The sequence below is a fragment of the Bos taurus genome, chromosome 9 (genome assembly GCF_002263795.3).
Source record: "Bos taurus isolate L1 Dominette 01449 registration number 42190680 breed Hereford chromosome 9, ARS-UCD2.0, whole genome shotgun sequence".
NCBI classification, from domain to species: domain Eukaryota; kingdom Metazoa; phylum Chordata; class Mammalia; order Artiodactyla; family Bovidae; genus Bos; species Bos taurus.
This window is the reverse complement of record NC_037336.1, coordinates 15,873,923-15,890,001: the sequence shown is the minus strand read 5'-3', so window position 1 is coordinate 15,890,001 and position 16,079 is coordinate 15,873,923. Positions and strand designations below refer to the sequence as shown.

General features: G+C 39.0%; 1 pseudogene; it reads left to right on the top strand.

The window, feature by feature from the left end:
* The first annotated feature begins 132 nt into the window (after nucleotides 1-132).
* Nucleotides 133-865, top strand: LOC782026 (peptidyl-prolyl cis-trans isomerase A-like; annotated as a pseudogene).
* The last annotated feature ends 15,214 nt before the right edge of the window (nucleotides 866-16,079 follow it).

Here is a 16,079-nt window from a genome sequence, read left to right as displayed (position 1 = left end):
ATGAATGTCCCTTGTATAGGGACAAGGAGTTTTGCATCAGGGAAGAGAGACTGGACTCAACTCCAAATACAACAGGAAAAAGTGAGGATTAATAGCCAGGAATATAAGGGAGCAGGATGAGGGTCAGGGGATGGGAAATTACTAAGGGGAAATATGGGGGCAGGGGAATTCTGGCTAAACTAACCTAGCAGAATTCTTGCTAAAGGCAGGCCAGGGTGATCACACATCACTTGGAGATGGTAGAGAATGGGGAGCTTAAGTGTATATTGAGAGTGATTTGATATCAAGGGAGGGCTTCCCTGGTGGTTCAGAGGTAAAGAATCTGCCTGCAGCCTTGCAGACTCCACCACCCCAGAGCCTTCCATGCTGTCCATGGTCATGGTCAACCCCACCATGTTCTTCAACATTGCTGTTAATGGTGAGCCCTTGGGCCTCATCTCTTTCAAGCTGTTTGCAAAGTTCTAAAAACAGCAGAAAATTTTCCTGCTCTGAGCACTGGGGAGAAAGTATTTGGTTATAGAATTTCCTGCCTTCACAGAATAATTCCGGGACTTATGTGCCAGGGAGGTGACTTCACACCCCTAATGGCACTGGTGGCAAGTTCATCTATGGCAAGAAATCTGATGATAAGAATTTCACCCCAAAGCATACAAGTCCTGGCATCTTGTCCATGGCCAACACTGGCCCGAACACAAATGGTTCCCAGTTTTTCATCTGCACTGCCAAGACTGAGTGGTTGGATGGCAAGTATGTGGTGTTTGGCAAGATGAAAGAGGGCATGAATATTGTGGAATTTGTGCAGTGCTTTGGGTCCAGTAACGGCAAGACCAACAAGAAGATCATTGCTGACTGTGGACAAATCTAATAAATTTGACTTGTGCTTTACTTAACCGGATGTGAAGAACTGACTCATTTGAAAAGACCCTGATGCTGGGAAAGATTGAACGTGGGAGAAGAAGGGGACGACAGAGGATGTGATGGTTGGATGGCATCACTGACTCAATGGATGTGAGTTTGAGTAAACTCTGGGAGTTGGTGATGGACAGGGGCCTGGTGTGCTGCAGTCCATGGGGTCGCGAAGAGTCAGACATGACTGAGCGACTGAACTTCCTTAACCACAAGACCATTCTTTCTGCAGCCCAGGAAAGGACCCTTCACCTCCATCTGCTAGAAATATCCTATAATCTTTATGCTCTCGCTTTAGTTTTTTGGGTTCCATATTTTCCTTATCCCCTCTTCAACTTTAGTTGGATTTCAAAGTTAAATTTATGATTATGAAATAAAAACTAAACAACAACAAGAAAAGAATCTGCTTGCAATTCAGGAGACACAGATGAGTCAGGCTCAATCCCTAGGTCAGGAAGATCCCCTGGAGGAGGCTATGGCAACCCACTCCAATATTCTTGACTGGGAAATCCCATGGAGAGAGGAACCTGGTGGGCTACAGTCCATGAGGTCAAAAAGGGCCAGACACAGCTGAAGCGACTGAGCATGGCACGGCACATGGATAGCAAAGGTAGGGGATTCTGGCTGCACGGACAGCAGGATTGCTGCTAAAATTAACAAAGCCAAGACAGACATGGAAGCCCAAAGTCAGAGCTTAACTGAGAAGAGCTCAGAAGAGTCTGAGGAGATGATCAAAGGGGATTATCTTTGTCAATCTTAGCTGAGTTCAAATACTAATAACCTTCAAAAATTATCCCCATGTCTCATTTTTTGAAGATCAAGAAATGTTTTCAATGAAAGATCTCCCATTGGCAGGTTTAATTATTCTTTTCTGCAAGAGAACTGGTTTCTTACCACATAGTCAAGTGCAAAGTTTTGCTCTGTGTCTTTGTCTAGCTGTATCAAATTTGAAATGCATCCTTTTCCTAGTTTTCTAATGAAAAAAAATTTTAACTGATATGAAAAAAAAGTCCCATGAGACATACTTTTGCACTTACAATCACCTAATAACAAATCATTCCTTATTTATTCAGTAATAATATTTTATGATTTATTCTAGGAATTTAGAGATAAAAATCATTGATAACTAAAGCCACCGATAATTGATGCAAACTCATTGGAAAAGACCCCCGATGCTGGGAAAGACTGAAGGCAGGAAGAGAAGGGGGCAACAGCAGATGAGATAGTTGGACGGCATCATCAACTGAATGGACATGAGTCTGAGCAAACTCCAGGAGATAGTGAAGGACAGGGCATGCTGTAATCCATGGAGTTGCAGAGCTGGACACGAATATAGAGACTGAATGACAACAACAATAATTTTCGTGGGCTAGAAAGCCACCAAAAATATATAAATAATAATTCTCCAAAATATTGGCTAATTCACTAAAGCCACTATTAGATACCATACTAAAATTTAAAACTTCGCAGAGAGCAAATCTGACAAGAAAACAAATCACTCCAAGGAAAATGTTCTCCTTTTCTGCTTGATAACTGACTAAAACGGAGAAAGTGAGTAAACTGAATGATCATCTCCACAGACCAATTTCTCACTGCTACTGCTAAGTCACTTCAGTTGTGTCCGACTCTGTGTCACCCCATAGACAGCAGCCCACCAGGCTTCCCCGTCCCTGGGATTCTCCAGGCAAGAACACTGGAGTGGGTTGCCATTTCCTTCTCCAATGCATGAAAGCGAAAAGTGAAAGTGAAGTCGCTCAGTCATGTCCGACTCTGTGCGACCCAATGGACTGCTGCCTACCAGGCTCCTCCATCCATGAGATTTTCCAGGCAAGAGTACTGGAGTGGGGTGCCATTGCCTTCTCCGAATTTCTCACAGTCTACGTGATAACTCTTTCAGGCTCTCCAGGGTACTTTCAGCTCCACCAGCCCTATCTCGGTCCTCACTTTCTTGGCTCTAAGTCTGAGCCCAGCAATCGTGGGTACCAAGCTGCTTTCTTAGTACAACTCGTTGTCATTATGATTCAGTTGGGCATGGAGGAAACATACTTTGCCTTCATAACCAAAAGAAGTGGTTCTTTGACTCTAATTCTTAACTCTGAAAAATATTTTACTTCCTAATATTTGTAAACTTTACAAATCACATTAGTATGTTGACCTGAAAAGAAATACTTTACCACCACACTCTTGACAAGCACTGAGGAGTCACCCAGTAAAGGTCTGTCAAGAAAACACTGGACGTGGAGCCACAAGACCCAGTGTGACTCTCAGCGCTTATCAGCTCAGTGACTAGCATGGCACGTGCCCTCTTTGATTTTCAGTTTCCTCAGGTGTAAAACAGAAGTAATTACCCTCAGGTGAGAGAGTTCTCGTGCCAGTGAAAAGTGAGACACTACATGAGACGATCTTTTTGTGAAAACTATAAAGCAATACACAAGTATAAAGTATGTTTTTTATGAGGCCTCAAAAAATCTCACCTATCAAAGCCAAGCTCCTCACATCACATTCACATCTTTGGAAACTCATATTTTTCAGGTTAGAAAAACATTTAGCTCCATGTGTCTCTGTATGAAACTGAAAAGCAAATGCACTTTGATTGACTAATAGCTGTATAACTCCGAAGAAACCTGAGCTAAAATAGGTCTTGGGTAATATTAAGGTGAAATTGAACAATATTAGAGGCAAAAAGTTCTGCTAGATTCCAACTTAAGGGGAAAAAATAGGAAATAAAAATACATATTTCTGTCAAAATCCCTAAAGAAGTTGCCTTTATTAGTGTCAGGAGACACACTATAAAACTTACAGACCACTTAAGGACCAGTTATAATCTTCCTGGAGAAGAAGAAAACTTTCAGTTTTTTCTCCACAAATCATCTCTTTTCTCATACAGCAATATCTTTCCTCAAATTTTCTTATGGCTAAGATTAGAAAGCCAATGGTGCGCTCCATTTTTTCCAATAATTAATACACCTCTCCATATTTTTCTTAAATCAAATCACATCCACTTACAGTGATGTGGCTAAGTTCTCAGGCTAGAGAGATCTTGTTTATATTTAAACATCCATCACAAATAGAAAGGATGATACATAAGTATGTCTGATTAATTGAAGCTCATCAAGTATCTAGTCATTCAATACAGGACTACACCAGAAAGATCTGGTTATTAACAATGGCCGTGGGACCATCATTATGGAAGACATTAGAAGCAGTACCAATCTTAATGAAAAGATAATCTTAACAAATCCTAATGAAAAGATAAAATCAAATTACTTTTTTTCCAGCTCTTCCATTTTTATGTTTCTTCCCCGACAGCGCTTCCATGCTATTCTCCAGTTGTCCATGTGGTGTAATCACACACACACACACACACACACCCCTATCATTTTGTTGTTGTTGCTAAGCCCTGTCTGACTCTTTGTGACCCCATGGACTGCAGCATATCAGTCTTCTCTGTTCTCATTGTCTCCCAAAGTTTGCTCAGATTTATGTCCATTGAATCGGTGATGCTATCTGTTTCATCCTCTGTCATCCCCTTCTCCTCCTGCCCTCAATCTTTCTCAGCATCAGGGTCTTTTCCAATGAGTCAGTTCTTTGCATCAGGTGGCCAGAGTATTGGAGCTTCAGCTTTAGCGTCAGTCCTACCAAGGAGTATTCAGGGTTGATTTCCTTTAGTAATGACTTCTTTAATCTCCTTGCAGTTTAAGGTACTCTCAAGAGTCTTCTCCAACACCACAATTTAAAAACACCAATTGTTCAGCACTCAGCCTTCTTTATAGTCCAACTCTCACATCCATACATGACTACTGGAAAAAAAAAAACATAGTTACTATATGGACCTTTGTCAGCAAAGTGGTGTCTCTGCTTTTTAAGATGCTGTCTAGTTTTCTTAGACATAGCTTTCTTTGTCATAGCTTTTCTTCCAAAGAGCAAGCATCTTTCAATTTCATGGCTGCAGTCACCATCCACAGTGATCTTGGAGACCAAGAAAATAAAATATGTCACTGCTTCCACTTTTTCCCCTGCTATTTTCCATGAAATGATGGGAGTGAGTGATAGTCGCTCAGTCGTGTCCAACTCTCTGTGACCCCATGGACTGCAGCCTGCCAGGCTCCTCTGTCCACTGAATTCTCCAGGTAAGAATACTGGAGTGGGGTGCCATTTCCTTATCCAGAGGTAATGGGACCAGATGCTATAATCTTACTTTTTAAAATGTTGAATTTCAAGCCAGCGTTTTCACTCTCTTCTTTCACCTTTATCAAGAGGCTCTTTAGTTCCTCTTCACTTTCTCTCATTAGAGCAGTATCATATTTCTCCCATCAATCTTGATTCCCGCTTGTGATTCATCCAGCCCAGCATTTTGCATGATGTACTCTGCAGATCGGTTATATAAGCAGGGTGACAATATAACAGCCTTTACATATTCCTTTCCCAATTTTGAACCAGCCTGTTATTCCATGTCTGGTTGTAATTGTTGCTTTTTGACCCAAATATAGGTTTCTCATGAGACAAGTAAGGTGGTCTGGCATTCCTATCTCTTTAAGAATCTTTTACAGTTTGTGGTGATCCACACACCTACCATGACCCTCATCAAATGCCATAAAAATCTCTATCCACCTCCTTTCAAATGCAGTGGCTTTAGTACCACTTAACTGTCTTCTGCTCATAGCAATGTCTGCACAAATACAAAAGATAAAATATAATATTAATACCATGAATATTTTTAATATTTACACATATATACATATACTTAAATAACTTTATAAATCTAAAATGCCAACTGTCTGGCACTGGCTTTTATGGATTGTGATAGTTTCAGCGCAAAAAAAGATATGTGAAAATGAAAAAGTAAGTAGATAGACAGACAGATACAGACAGCTAGACAAATGACAGCCAAGCAGCCAGAAATTAACTGCTTATATGTCTGTGTATATTTCTAGGGATATCTCTTCCTACTGAGGGGAAAGTGAAAGTGAAGTCGCTCAGTCGTGTCCGACTCTTTGCGACCCCATGGACACCAGGCTTCTCCATCCATGGGATTTTCTAAGCAAGAGCACTGGAGTGGGTTGCCATTTCCTTCTCCAGGGAGCTTCCCAACCCAGGGATTGAACCCAGGTCTCCCACATTGTAGACAGACGCTTTACCGTCTGAGCAGAGAGTTTTTATATCACACTACTTTAGATGACATTCTAGTCTGTTATATGTGAGGTCAATCATGAGATGAAACAACCATTTTTTCCCTGAACCAAGTACAACATCAAACAATGGACAAGACTTTTGCAAAATATTTCTTACCTTGCAAATGCCTTTTTAATCTTAGGTAAGAACACTTTCTAAAATTGGATTTGAATCCTCACATTGCTTGACTTATAGCACTCCTTATTCTGAAGCCTCTTTCTGATGTCTTGGTATCTATGATAGCTTTTCCAAAGAAATCTTTTCTATTTTCTGAAAAAAATTACTTGCTTCAAGAAACTTTTCTTTAGAGTTCTCTTTCAAAGATTATTTATTTATGAAAACAGCTATAATATTGAGACCTATAGTATATAGAGAGAATTACATTATTACATTTATGTTAATCAATATTTATTCTTCTGCAACCCTTAAAATCCAGGAAGTAAGCATAATCCCAGTTCTGTGATGAAGGAAAGCACATGTATGGCTCAAACTGACAGAGCTACATATAACATACAATTAACACACCACTTGCAGAAGCAACTGACACAATTAGGAATCAAGAGTCCTTTTTCCACTCTTCCCTACATTTTCTTGGTAATTCTGGATTTTAATTTGCTCCCAGAGACACCAATATTTTCCCTGCCTGCTTCAGAAGGCCATATTGAGAATCATATGGGACAATATATTTTAACACAATGTATTGTGTTATTATTAGTATTTATAGACAAAGAACACTACAAACTATTTTTGGCTTTTCAAGAAAATAAGCTCCCAGATTTTACCATTAACTTCCAGAATGATGTGTTTTTTTATAACTTGTTTTACAGTCTTATAGAACTGCCAAATCTTAGATATGGGGCTTAAAGACCCTAGTAAGTATAGTCTTTACCATCTGAGCCACCAGGGAAGCCCCAAGAATACTGGAATGGGTAGCCATTCCCTCCTCCAGGGGACCTTTCTGACCCAGGGGTCAAACCTGGGTCTTATGCATCACAGGCAGATTTTTTACCATCCAAGCCACTAGTGAAGCTCTAGAAGTGGTTAAGCAATTACTTAAGATCCTGTAAGTTTTAAGGCACAGACTTCAAGGACAGTGGAGGCCTTCAGTTAGTTGAAGACCATAAGATGAAGTCCAGGAGGCTTAGGCAGTCCCACAAGGTCAGCACAATATGATTTCGCCTCTCCTCTCTCTCATCATCTCCTAACACACCAACAGTACCTATGCAGGGAAATAAACATTCATGTCTATTCCCTCCCCAACCCCACATGGAATTCTCTCTCCACTGATTCAAATTCTACCCAAGGTCACACACTATAAGGATCTCTGCCTTCCTTGGTGATCTCTGTAGCTATTCCAAACCAATGCCACTGACCAACATTTAAAGTGCTTCTTAGCATCCTTCCTTCATTTTTGCTTTTACTACTATCTGATTGTTTAATTATATATGTCTGGTTTCAACCTTTAAAGTATGGGGTCCTTATAACAGAATAAACTTGGGATTATGGACAACCATCAGAACAACTGTGCAAGTGCGTGCGTGCTAAGTTGCATCAGTTCTGTCTGACTCTTTGTGACCCTGTGGACTATAGCCCTTCTGGCTTCTCTGTCTGTGGGATTCTTCAGGCAAAAATATGGGAGTGGGCTTCCATGCCCTCCTCCAGGGGCTCTTCTCTACCCAGGGATCAAACCAGCTGTTTTCTTATGTCTCCAGCATTGGCAGATGGGTTCTTTACCACTGAGCCACCTGGGAACCCCAGAACAACTGCAGGAAAAGGCAATCAATTGCAGAGCCAATTTGAAAGATGGAGGTAAACATGAGTTAATACCACCATCCTCATAAACCCTCAAAATGTTCATAGTATTGTTTTATTAGAGTGGATGATAATTTTGTTCTATTTGCTATGAAGGACACACTTTACAATGAAATTTGAGTTTCCACCCTCCAATGCTATACTTAGACAATTTAGTCTCTACTTTCCTGAAATGCAACCAGAATCAGAACTGAAAGACTGTCCCTATTAATACTGTCACCAAGGCACATACACACATCATTTAAGACAAAAAAGTAGGCTTGAGACTATTACAGTTTAATTTTACCAAGTGTAGGTGTGGATAATATTTCTAAATATCTCTAGCTATTAGTCATTCATTTCTTCCACTTGAAATTTTCATCTTTTCAAAGTCAAGGAGAAATGAGGGAAACAAGTGGAAAGTTTCACCAAATTTTAACCCTTATTTCCCAATTTCATCACAATCCTAGTGCTGGTCAAATTTCTAAGACTGTAAATAGACCATTGCTAAACCCAAACCTTTGACCTAAAAGAAAATAAAATATGTATAGAGACTGATCATGTTTCTCAATTGTACTTCCAAAATCTTTTTTAAGTATTATTAAATGAAATTAAATTCAATTTAAAATCAGGATATAAATGTGTCTATGTATATTACTTAAAAGGCACCTTATAGACTTTATATTGTTCTGCAGTTTAATGTATTTTAGTTTTTATCTATTGGAGCAGACTAAAGGTAAACTAGAGCTCTGGTTAAAAAAAAAAAAAATGCCAAGGAGATTAAATTCTGTATTGGGTTGGCCAAAAAGTTCCTTTGGTTTCTTTAAGTAAAAATAAAAGACATATTTTTCATTTTCACCAAGAACTTTATTGAACAACATATTCACCATTTTGTTCTACTACTTTCTGCCATTTTTCAGGCAACTTCATAATTCCATATTCCCAAAGATTTTTATCTTTTTTAGCAAAGAACTCTTCCAGGTGCCTTTTACAGTCTTCCAGGGAACTGAATTTTTTTCCATTAAGAGAATTTTATAAAGACCAAAATAAATGGAAATCTGAAGGTGCAATAGCTAAGTGAATTAAGCAGGTGAATCAGAAATCCCTAACCAAACTATAACAATTTTTGCCTGGTCATCAAAGAAACATGCAATCTTGCATTATCCTGAAAGATTATGTATTTTCTCTTGATTAATTCTGGGTGCTTTTTGTTGAGCTTCCCTGGTAGCTCAGCTGGTAAAGAATCCACCGGCAATGCAGGAGACCCCTGTTCAATTCCTGGGTTGGGAAGATCCACTAGAGAAGGGATAGGTTACCCACTCCAGTATTCTTGGGCTTTCCTGGTGGCTCAGCTGGTAAAGAAGCCTCCTGCAATGTGTGAGATCTGGGTTCAATCCCTGGATAGGAAGATGCCCTGGAGAAGGGAATGGCTACCCACTGTAGCATTCTTGCCTGGAGAATTCCATGGACTGTATAGTCCATGGGGTCGCAAAGAGTTAGATACAACTGAGTGACTTTCACTTTCACTTTTGTTGAGTGCTGCCTTTAGTTGGTCTAACTGGAAGCAGGACTTGTTGGAATTATTCATTTGGTTTTTCAGAAGGAGCTCATAATAGAGGAATTCCTTTTAATCCCACCATTTACACAGCACCATCTTTTTTGGATAAAGTCAAGTCTTTGGTGTGGTTGGCAGTGGTTCATTTCACTTGTCCCACAATCCCTTCTGTTCCACATTGCTGTAGAGTATCCACCTTTCATTACCCATCAAATTTTTTTTTAAAAAACAGAACATTTTTGTTACATTTAATTAGAGAATCACACGAGGAAATATGGTCAAGAAGGTTTTTTCTTACTTATGTGGAACCCAAACATCAAAGCAATTAACATAACCAAGCTGGTGCAGATGCTTTTCAATACTTGATTTGAATATTTTGAGTTTGTCGACTATCCCCCCTGTGGTATAACTTTGGTTATTCTTAATTAATGTCTTGATCGCTATCAACTTCAACTGATCTACTCAACTGTGGAGCATTGTCCAGTGAGTAATCCCCAGCAGGAAACTTCGCAAACCACTTTTGACACATTGAATCAGTGATAGCAGCCTTCCATACACTGCACAAATCTATTTTGCCCTTCTTGAAATAACAAAGCATAATATGCCAAAATATTTTTTATTCCATCTTCAATTTAAAATGGCTACATAAAAATTCACCAATTTTAATGTTTTTTTAAAAAATGCACACTGATATGACAGCTGTCAAAATACAATCTAACAAAATTATTTTGAATGAAATTAAAGACAACTAAGCATTATTAGAGCCATCTTATGGGGGGGGAGAATGAACCCAAAAGTATTAGGAAATAATTCTAATAATTTATAGAAACAGCTGTGACATACCTGTTGTTGAGGCCAAGTTGACATATTAGAAAAGGACACTGTGATAAGAGTAGAAACTCCAAGGCAAGTACAAATTCACATAGTGGAGAATTTAGCAAGAATATACAGGTGGAGTTCCAAAGAAATCTGTGCAGAAGTTAACCTGGGTGGAATATTTCCAGGCAAAAGTTACCTGTTTGCCATAAGCTTTTTAGAAATTGTGCAAGTAGGTTTGATTTTATTTGGATTGATAATTATTATCCCTCTAATAAAGTCCTCTAAAGGCCTTCAACTAAGATGGTACCGAATATTCCAACATCATCTGACATGAATATGCTTGTATACATGGTTCCCTTACCTGGCTCCTTCCTCCAACTGCCTAAATTTCCTCTTGGCTTCAGATTCTCTTGTTCATGCTTATTCAGGTTTGGAGATTCGGCTAATGGTTTTTCTTTCCCGTTGAGCTTCCCCAAGGCTGCTTTGGTGACCTACCTCTACCGTTTATGGGACCTGTGTTCAGCTCCTCCCATTTCAGCATGAACATCTCACAGGAGACACAGTCTACCTTATCTCTAGGATGTAGCCCAGTTTTCTCCCCATGAAAATCAGTATTATGAAAGAGTAATGTGTTAGCATGCCTCGAAGAAAGAAGGAAATGTACTATGTCACATAAGACCACAAGTTTTGAAGGGATTTTTAATTCTTACTAATGGAAAAATGTCCAAAAAATCTGAAGATTCAAGATAGCTTTCTTGAGAACAAAATTCTTGACCCAACTGAGCCCTAAGACTTTTCTCCTGCTTGTACATTCCCTTCAAGAACTGCTCTCAATTTATTTGATTTGGCCTTAAGAGTAAATAAAACCCATACAACTTGCTTAAGCAATCCAATTTTATAATGTTTTCTGTAAATGTCAATCTCCCTTCTATTTCCCTTTTCCCACTAGAATCATAATTTAGTATTGCATTAGTTCAATATTCATTTACCTTTTCTTTCCCTCTATCACCCAGCTATTTGAACATAGTAAATGCCAAAATAAAGTTTTGAAAGATAACAGAATAAGTATCATCTAATATTATATAAAATGCATTCTGAAAATTTTTTTCTTTTGAGTCTTCCAATTGTTATAAGTAAACTGATCTTCACTCTACCAATTTAACACTTCAGATAATATATACATTAGGAGATTCACAGCTCTTCAATTTTTATAACTCTCTTCCCTGAGCCAAGAAATTCCTCCATCACATGATTATATTAAATTCAGAGTATTCTTCAAACTTCAGCAAAAGAGTGGTCCCCCCAAGAAAGCCTTCCCAACACCACCAGACTTCTCTGGTCTCATGCTGTCTCTCAGGGTCTTTGTTTCTTCATGTTGCCTTCTGTGGCAACGTGACAAACATCATAACAAAACCCACCCTCACCCCCAAGACCTCACTCCCACAAAAACATATCCGTCCCACAAACACACCCTCAGAACTCTGCTGAGTAACTGCAGATAATGAAATCAGATGTTTTATCTAGCTTCATCATTGTGAAGCGAGACTGGGTGAGCTCAACGGCAGTCTGCATTACTTTAAATTATAAATGGTCTGATGAGAAATTTTAAGGCACAATGCAAAAATTTTTTAAGCATAAGATGCAAAGGAGAATGTTTTAGAGTAAAGGGGAACTTTGTAACTCCTTAAGTGAGCCATTCATTGATGTTATAAATGTCAACACTATCTTGCCAGCAACTTGTAGCCAACGAAAGCTATAAATGTTCTGAAATCCAAGTTCAAGCAGGAATCAATATAAACATACAGTTTAGAAAAAACATTCTAACTCATGAGGCTCCTATGTTTTTCAACTTACAATTATTAGTCCTTATAAAGAATATCAGCTTTATTATATCTTATCTAATTAAATCAAACTAGGCTTAATCTATTGGAGAAGGAAATGGAAACCCACTCCAGTGTTCTTGCCTGAAGAATCCCAGGGATGGGGGAGCCTGGTGGGCTGCCGTCTATGTGGTCACACAGAGTCGGACATGACTGGAGCGACTTAGCAGCAGCAGCAGCAGCAGGCTTAACCTTATAGGTGGGTTGCTTTGAAGAATGTTATCTAAGTCCCATAAGTATTGAGTGCTTTCTTCATTTCCTTTATATCTGGACATAATTTGGGCTTATCTCTTTCCACACAGTACCTCCTGAAATAATTTTGACCCCTGCTAATTTTAGTTAGCTTCACACAGATAAAAGTTTGTGTGCTGAAAATGGTAAGACATTGATGAAAAAAATTGAAGAAGACACAAATAAATGGAAAGGTAGTGCATATTCATAGACTGAAAGAATTAATCATTCAAATGCTATGCAGAGCCAACTATAGATTCAATGAAATCATTATCAAAATGCCAGGGTAGGACAAATACTATATGATATCTAGAATCTAGAAACTGAACTTGAAAACAGAGAGTGGTTACCAGAGGTGAGGGTGGAAGAAATGGATGAAGAAGGTCAAACAGTACAAATTTCCAGTTACCGGATACATAAGCTCTGGAGACTAATAAATAGCATGATGACATGTTAGCAATACTATATTGTATACTTGAAAGCTGCTAATAGAACAAGTCTTACAAGTTCTCACCCCACACACACCAGAGAAAAGGTAGTGTGAGTGACGGATGTGTTAACTAATCTTGGTGGGGTAATCATTTTGCAATATATAAGAATACTAAATTATCATGTTGGACACATTAAACCTACACAGTGTAATGTGTCAATTACATCTCAATAAGGCCACTTGCGTGTATGTGTGTGTGTGTGTGTGTGTGTGTGAATTCTACAACCATAGGCATTCTTCCTACAAAAACACATAATTTGCAAAAAGCAAACCAGGTAACAGTGTCTAATAATGAAATACAGCCAAAAGTAGGAAATGGCCATCCTAGCCATCTTTGCAGACACGCAACAGAATAAATGATAATATTTTGCACTATGGTTAATCTTGTAAGTTGCCTCAAATCCTCTCTAAACTTTAAATCCTAAATAACAGTGCAACATGATTTTTACTAAACAAAATAAACATAAAAAATATTTGGCTTTTTTGTGATGATCCCACTATCAATCTAGAAGTTAGAAACTTGATAATCATACACAACGAATATTAGAGAAGCATGGCCTACCATAAACTGGCCTGGCCTACCATAAATGTGAAATTGTTCAAACCTTCCTAACTAGCAACAGAGTTTTGCATAAGTGACATCTAGGGGCTTAAAATGATTAACAGGAAAGCAGAGTCTTCAGCTAGAGTCCTTAAATTTTCCCCCTATTTGCATCTGAGTAATTAACATATATATAGTTCAACATCTAGTATAGAATCTATACTTAAAATGGAACTCCTGTTATTAAAAATGCCATTACCTAAGACCATTTCTTTATTTTTTTTTCCTTTTTAAAATAGCTTTATTGAGATGTAGTACACATACCATACAATTCACCCATTGAAGTATACAATTCAATAACTTTTAGTATAGTCACAGAATTGTGCATCCATTAGCACAATTTTAGAATTATAAAAGAAACCCCACATCCTTCATCCATCACCCCCAATTTAAACTATTGCAATACTGTATGAGTTCACTTATTGAAGACTTAAGAACCAAAGAATGGAAAAGAATTTAGTCCTCCCTATTCTTTAATCTCCTATCATTGTCCTCAATAGATTTCATTCTATAATCTCTTCATAGCAATGTTGGAATCCTCTTTATCTACCTTGCTTCTCCAGTAAAGCTTTTGCTGTGGTTCTATTATCTAGGAATAATGCTTGTGATACTAAAGGAAAGTAAGTTTCCACCTGAGGAAGTGGGATGGAAAAAGAGGTTAAGCTATATATTAGCTCCCTATACCTACATGGCACTCATATGAGGTGCGGTAATTCCCCTTGTCCTTGAGGGATGCATTCCAAGACCACCAGTGGATGCCTGAAATCTCGGATAGTACCAAACTCTTATAAATACTGTCCTTGTTACAATGCATACATACCTATGATGAACTTTAATATGTAAATTAGAACTGGAAAAAGAGTAACAGTAATAATGAAATAGAACAATTTTAATAATACACTATCAGTCAGTCAGTCAGTTCAGTCTCTCAGTCGTGTCCAACTCTGCAACCTCATGAATTGCAGCACGCCAGGCCTCCCTGTCCATCACCAACTCCTGGAGTTCACTCAAACTCACATCCATCGAGTCGGTGATGCCATCTAGCCATCTCATCCTCTGTCGTCCCCTTCTCCTCCTGCCCCCAATCCCTCCCAGCATCAGTCTTGTCCAATGAGTCAACTCTTCGCATGAGGTGGCCAAAGTACTGGAGTTTCAGCTTCAGCATCATTCCTTCCAAAGAACACCCAGGGCTGATCTCCTTTAGAATCGACTGGTTGGATCTCCTTGCAGTCCAAGGGGCTCTCAAGAGTCTTCTCCAACACCACAGTTCAAAAGCATCAATTCTTCGGCACTCGGCCTTCTTCACAGTCCAATTCTCACATCCATACATGACCACAGGAAAAAACATAGCCCTGACTAGACGGACCTTTGTTGGCAAAGTAATGTCTCTGCTTTTCAATATGTTATCTAGGTTGGTCATAACTTTCCTTTCAAGGAGTAAGCGTCTTTTAATTTCATGGTTGCAGTCACCACCTGCAGTGATTTTGGAGTCCAGAAAAATAAAGTCTGACACTGTTTCCATTGTTTCCCCATCTATTTCCCATGAAGTGATGGGACCAGATGCCATGATCTTCTGAATGTTGAGCTTTAAGCCAGCTTTTTCACTCTCCTCTTTCACTTTCATCAAGAGGCTTTTTAGTTCCTCTTCACTTTCTGCCATAAGGGTGGTGTTATCTGCATATCTGAGGTTATTGATATTTCTCCCGGCAATCTTGATTCCAGCACTGTAATGAAAGTTAAACGAAGGTAGTCTCTCTCTCTTTTTCAGAGTATCTTATTATATAAATTTAATGCCTTTGCCTTTCAAACTGTGGTGCTGGAGAAGACTTTTGAGAGTCCCTTGGACTGTAAGGAGGTCAACCAGTCAATCCTAAAGGAAATCAACTCTGAATATTCATTGGAATGACTGATACTCAAGCTGAAACTCCAATATTTTGGCCACCTGATGTGAAGAGTCAACTCTTTGGAAAAGACCCAGATGCTGGGTAAGCTAGAGGGCGAAAGGAGAAGGGAGCAACGGAGGATGAGATGGTTGGATGGCATCACTGACTCAGTGGACATGAGTCTGAGCGAACTCTGGGAGACAGTGAAGGATAGAGAAGCCTGGTGTGCTGTAGTTCATGGGGTCACAAAGAGTTGGACACAATTTAGCAACTGAACAACAATAACAATACCGTTGCCATCTTAACTAAGCGTGTTTGGGATATTCCCTGGTGGTCCAGTGGTTAGGACTCAGGACAACCACTGCCATGGCAGCCCAGGTTCAGTCCCCAATCTGGGAACTAAGATCTCAGAAGCTGCTTGGAGCTGCCAAAAAACAAACAGAAGCACATATCATGCACTGTGGCCATAACCTTTGTGGTTTGAGATGCAACAGTAAAACTAGCAGGAATTTCTTTTTCCTTCTTCAAATTCCACAGATAGAAGATTCATTCTTATGCTAGATCTTAGCAACTTCAGTGACTTCTTTTCTTTCCTTGTTAAGTCAAGAACTTTCACCTTTTCACTTAAATATGTTATAGCTTATTTATTTTTGGCATATAATAATTGCCAGCATCACTCCTCTTGGGGTTTGCAACCATTATTCAGTAAAATAAGAGTCACTTGAACACAAGCATAGCAATAACCTACAGA